Source organism: Pinus tabuliformis, chromosome 4_2, assembly GCF_031772625.1.
Source record: "Pinus tabuliformis cultivar Carrire ecotype Pingquan chromosome 4_2, CPIR1, whole genome shotgun sequence".
Classification (NCBI taxonomy): domain Eukaryota; kingdom Viridiplantae; phylum Streptophyta; class Pinopsida; order Pinales; family Pinaceae; genus Pinus; species Pinus tabuliformis.
Window position 1 is genome coordinate 693,858,407 of NC_142304.1, and position 6,674 is coordinate 693,865,080.

Below are 6,674 nucleotides of genomic sequence, written 5' to 3' on the forward strand. Positions count from 1 at the left end.
CCATGGCTTTCCAAATGCATTCAAGGCTTCAACTATTGCTACCTTATCTCTTTTCCATGTTTCTAGATCTCGCAAGTTTTCTCAAGCATAATTTACAACTCTTTTTCAAATGTAAAGAAAAATAAGTTATATGAATATTCAACACACTAAAAAAAGACTATGGGCTATTGTCACCTACAAATTTTGGACAAATTTCCAATCTGGAAGTTGTAGTCTATATGAGAGGATATATGGGCTATCCCTATAGTGGCTTTTCTTCCCATTTTCAAATGATATTTTGACCACCTTGCTAATGTTGTTCTTCTTCAAAAGAAAAGAGCTGGAGTCAAATAGTTATTGGATTTGTCTAGTAGATGGGAAACCAACTCATAAAGTCCTTGCCCCTACTATGCAACATACTCATAGCATATGTCAAAGATATTGTTACTTGTAGTTGAATCATGATCACAAACAACTTATTCCCCGTGTAATCCTATTTCCTTGATCAAAGACAAGTGCCAAGGCTAGAGATTCTTAGTGTTTTCTCTCCAACTTACTTAGTTTTAATAACTTTCTCCCTTTTGCTAGGTTCATTAGCAGATCCAAGATTTCACAATTAAGATTATTTTTTGGGTAGTATTTCCCTATAACTTATCAATAAGCCCTGAATAATACCAAACCAGATTAGTGATACATTTTACTGGTAGAGCCTTTATGCATTCCAAAATAATATTGAAGCTATTAATGTCCCACACTACTTGTTTTACACTAACAATTGATTTTTTTTTCTTGATGCAAATCAGATTCTCAAGTTATGCACCATGAATGGATATAGTGGAAGATCGTTTGGCTTCACAAGACAAAAAATTAAGAAAGATATCGTAAACCTACCAAAAACCACATGCATGGTAAATTGTGAGAAATAAAATTTGCTTTGATATGTGTCTATAGATGGTCCAACTTACAAAATTACTACAAATCCCTTTCCATCTTCCCAATAGAGTATAAATGATAAAAACATATCCCGAGAATAAAATATTCTAGTCTTTGTAAACTCAAACTTCACATCCATTCCTCCATCATATTTGGAAGAGATAAGATAAGTGAAGTATGTTGCTAGCGGCATTTCCCAACCCTTCAATGCTTTAGGGTAGTTAAATTTGGTAATAGAGAGTTTGCTTTTGCTACTTTTCCCAACTCACATTTGGGCTAATCTATGATTATAGTATTGAAAATATTAAACACCAAATGATCCACTCTATTAAAGTGTCCAATAATGGTGGAGTGTATAGTAGCACAATAAATTACTTTATTGTACCCTTCCACAACAAATTTTATTGTTGAAGGCTCACCTACATCACCAACCACTATATTTATTGATCTTGGAAACAACTCTAAAGTCTTTGGATCATCTTTCTAGACCAAAGCATCAAATTTTATGGATATAATTGTTAGATGATCTCCATTTAACCAACATTACAAGACCTTTTCATATCAGCTTCATTAATGAAATCCAACCCACATATTTGCAAATTCCATAAGTGAAATACCTAATAAATTTATATTACATAAATTTGTCCTTTCAGGAAACATCTGAAATAGTAAGCTGAATTTGATCCATGGCCTATTGAACTTGGATTTTCATATGGAGATGATGATCTGCAAAAAATCCTGTTGATCTACTAACAACTTTTCTTTAAGAATAACACTTGATAATGACAAAAAGTTTCATCTAATTTCATTCATGGAAAACTTTTCTTTCCTTTTTAATGTTTATTTGAACTATTCAATGAGCAATATAAAACCATTTAAAATGCAAATTTAATATATGAACAACATGTAATATGTGAAAAATGACATCAAATAAGCACATAAAAGTAACACATATGGACACCAGATATAAGTGAAAACCCATGAAGGGAGAACCATTTTTTTATTTATTGTTGTGATGCAAAGAAAAGCTTTAGATTTTCTATAGGCTCCAACCTACATGAGGCTTCTACCTCAATTTCTTCTGAAAGCTTCAACTTGTAAGGAAGCTCCAACTGCCATAAATTTAATGCAAGCTCTAATCCACATGCAAATCATACCTTAATAGGTTCTAACCTATTATTTTTTAGGCTACAACCTAAAAGGAGACTACAATACCTTGATACATACAAGAAACAATATGTTGGTTTACCTAGTCTATAACTCTATATACCTCCATCTGTGTCTCTGTTTCTTCTCAAATCTGCTCCACATATGCTCTTCTACCTTTGTCTCTTTGTGCCAAGTAACTCATGAAAAACAACTCAATCAATTCTAACATACTCCCAAACACTCTAACCTTAGAACCTTCCAATCTCACACATTTTTATAAATGAACTTTGATGGCTATTAGTATTCCATACATGAATATGAAATGACAAGTCTTGGTTCTTTGCATTCGAAGGGCGTCTCTTCATTTCCAAACTATTTCAACTCTTGAATATTAAACCACATAAGATAAATTTTGAAATATTCAAATAGAATGCATTAACATAAGAAAACTTTAACAATTACACCAACAATATTTCATTCAACACTATAACACACTCTTAGTTCTAGCAGCCTGCATTATAACACTCGTTCTTAGTTATGTATATTGTGTTACTCTGGATTATAATGAAGATACTCATTTGACTTTGTTATCTTTCTTTGTCCTTTACTTTATAACTCATGTATTTCATTAGAGCCTTAAGTTTGTCATGTGCCACAATTTTTCTGCATGCCAACATTTTCTTGCATCAAAACTTTGTCTTGCATTCTCATTGCCTAGCCTTGCATCTCTACAACAAATCTTCAACACTGATCTTTGCAACAACTCTAGAAAAATTTCTCAAATAACCATTTAAAAACTATAATGCATCAAGCCATAACAAGCATCAACATCCTCATGCAACATACTCAACCACATTTTCCCTTTGCGTCACAACTTATTCATGCATCAATATCATCACAACAATGATGAACAATATAACAACATCACAACATAAGCAACAGCATAACATGACAATATATGCAAGTGGTTCAACATATGTATCACAACATCACAACATATGCAAGTAGTTCAACATACGTATCACAACATCACAACATATGCATATGCAAGCAACCTCAACTTCTCTGCAACATCAACAACCTTTGCATCACTTTATTGATAACACATCTAAACCATGCTCTAAGAAGAAACATACTCAAAAGCTCTTTGCAACATACCTTGCATCTCCTTTTCCATAAATCAAAACAATACCATCAATCTCCCCCTTTGGCACTGATGGCATCACTGTGATCCTCCCCACTTTTGTCCCTGTTGGGCCTCCAACTTGTCATGATTTTGTTGATGAAACAATCCATTTTCACACCATTCCATCCACCCATTATTAGAATTTTTAACCATATTTTTCCATAAATGGACCAAACTACCACATATATGTTTACATGGTTTATTACTATTATTTCCATTATTTTTAATGAATTAAGAAGAACTTTGTTTGGTTTTACTAATGACAATTTGGTCAATTTAAGTTTCTACAATTTAGTCAAGTTTCCATAGCTATCTCCATGGTTGAGGTAGTAGCACCACTCTAGAAGGAAATCGACACTTGGACTGGTTTCTAGAATCTCCAATATGGATTTTTATTGGTCAAATTCCACCCATCTCACACGTGTGGACCTCCAACAAGAGATCAAAGGAAAAACATAGCAGTTTTGACCAGTCAACTTCAAACGTGTTTTTTGAGCAAATGATAATGAATTTTGGAAAAAGAAAACATGGGTTTTTTTCACAATGAGCCCAATTAGGTTAAGAAAAGAGAATTTGTCTCAAATTCATTACCATTTGAGATATTTTAAGAGTTATTTGGAGCCCTATTTTGCAGATTGCATGAGCAAACAATTTTATAATTTCACAATCAACGCCCAGTGACCAAAAAGATTGGAACGAGTTGTTCTTTAGGAAATTTGTGGTAGGAATATCACTCTTATCATATTTGGGCTGATATTTAATCCAAGGATCCATCAAATAAGATTGGAATTTATTTTCAAAACTGATCTCATGACCAAAACTCAAGCAAGAAAATTATGAGTTTGTTAATTGCCTCAAAACTCTATAAATTGCAGTCTCTTTGATAAGAGGGGGGATCAGATGTAAATGATGGATATTAATTTGTTATTGTTGTTGCTCATTGAAGAAGAAAACTTTGTTTTTTTTAATGAATGAATCTCTGTTATGGCACAATTCTGAATGCAATTGGCGATTCTAGTCTTGTGATCTGAATTTTGAAGCATCTCACACTCACCAGGAGGGCCCCCTGAGGATGTGTGAGATATAGTATAGTTATTTTTTATTTTTTCAATTTCTTATTCTTTGCCATTAGATCAGAATTTTCCTCATTCAATTGTTTAATTTATTTAGATGTTCAATTTCATGTCAATGTTCTATTTTCTTTTAAGTAAATTGCACTCATTTTTCCTTGTTTCATTACAAGTCAAGTGTTTGATAATAAATAAAAAACACCAAAATACTTACCTCAAATTGTCTTTTAAGCTTAAGTCTTGCTCATCGATATTTCTGTCATGATAGGCATCATGGAAAACATACAAATTAGAGCTAATCATAATCCTGAGGAAATTGTGAGCTTCACCTACCCTGTTAAGGATTTGTGCGATGTCTTCCCTTGGTCTTATGAGGAAATGCATGGCATAGACCCTTCTATTGTCAAGCATGAGATCAAGAAGGATCGAGTGTTCTTGTTATGGTATTTTTCTTGCTCGTTAATCCGAAAAATCCTCGAGTCTCCTTCTTTGGGCTCATTAAACTACCATGAAGAAGATCGAGCATTCTTTTTATGGTATTTTTCTTGCTCATTAATCCGAAAAACCTCGAGTCTCCTTCTTTGGGCTTGTTAAACTACTACAAGAAGATATGAGCATGTTATTTTATAGGATGTTTTCTCGCTCTAAAAACTGAAAAATCCCCAAGTTTTTCATCGTTGGGCTCATTAAGCACATACTACAACGGTCTGAGCAACTCTTTTTCGCTCTTTTTCTAGCTCATTAAACTGAAAAAGACCATTAGAGCATTCTTTTTAGGCACTTTTTTCTCGCTCATAAAACTGAAAAAATCCCAAGTTTTGTCTTTAGGCTCATTAAAAACTTATAAAGATGACCCGAGCATTCTTTTAGGTACTTTTCTTGCTTGTTAAACTGAAAAATCCCAAGTTTTTGTCATTGGACTCGTTAAAAATCTACGGAAGCAACAAGAGCACTTGCTTTTTTGGGACCATTTCTCGCTCTTAAATCGAAAAATCCTCGAGTTTTCCCCCTTCTTCGGGCTCGTTAAATCTATGAAGAAGGAATGAGTAGTTCTTTTACCTCTTTTTCCTTGCTCAATAAACTGAAAAAGATACCTTGAGTTTTCTTCATTTGACTCGTTAAAATTTGATGAAGGTATTGAGTTTGTCGTCGCATGACTCATTAAAAATTCATGACGAAAAACGAGTTTAGTCCATCTCCTCATACTCATAACAAAATGAGGTCAACATCTATTGAACATAGGTTTCTCTTTATCCGAATTCAATAGATTAACTCACAGAAAAGTAGCTGATCCAGGTATACTATTAACCTTTTGTCGCACCCGGTTAACAACTATGACAAAAGGACCACCATGGAGTCGTTCTTTACGATCTTTTCAGACTCTCTAAATATGAAAGACCACCAAGTTGTCTAGTATGGACTCTTTATATTACACAGACAAGATATAGAATCGCTCTTTTTACAATCCTTTTTAGACTCTCAAAACATGAAAAGATCAACGAGTTTGCATGTCTGGACTCATTAAACTAATCAGATAGGGCATAGAGTTTCTCTTTTCGCGATCCTTTTTAGACTCTTAAAAAAAGAAAATATCAACGATTTTACCCGTCTGGACTCACTAAACTAATCAGACGGGGAAAGTTACAACCACATTCAGTATTAGAAAGCGTGGTTTGGCATCAATCATTCCCTTGAACATGGCACTCCCTTAGATAAACCTTCCTTGTGACAGCCTCTCAGTATGAATCCTACCATCCTATGAGTTTAGCCTAAATACCCCGATGTTCCTGCATCTCTGTATCCTAACACTCTTTGGTTTTCATGAGTCTAGTGCTGCATGGTTAAAACCATTTTCGTACCTTCTATTGTTCAAGGGTTAACCTTTTGTTTCCTCCATCAACCCATCAAGCATATCCTTTCATCATGCCCTCTGTTGTTTAGACCCAATTCTCAAAGATTCCTAAAAAAAAAATCATTCTTGTCCCGTTTCATGTCGATTGATGTAGGACACATTATTGCCTACCTTTCGACAGGTATCTTCCTATCGACTTCAACACTCTATCTAGGAAGACAACCCAGAAACACAATCAACGCCTTGGTACTTGTAGACATTAGTGGCAGGTTGCCTTGTGTTTGATCAGGGGTTCTCATTATTGACTCCTAGTTAAGCGATTCTACGGGTGTTCAACGACAAAAACATCTTTCACACTCGTTAGATTGTATTGTGCATCTTACAGACCATCACCATTATTGGTGGCCTTCCTTGCCTCTGTTAACGGTCTCCTTTATTGATTGGTAATCAGGTGATTTCGTGCATGTTTGACATCAATGCATCTATTCACATGTATCGATCTATG

General features: G+C 34.3%; 1 pseudogene; it reads right to left on the bottom strand.

Moving 5' to 3' along the window:
- Positions 1-305: 305 nt before the first annotated feature.
- LOC149171382 (protein HIGH CHLOROPHYLL FLUORESCENCE PHENOTYPE 173, chloroplastic-like) lies at positions 306-2,188 on the bottom strand (annotated as a pseudogene).
- Between the last annotated feature and the right edge of the window lie 4,486 nt (positions 2,189-6,674).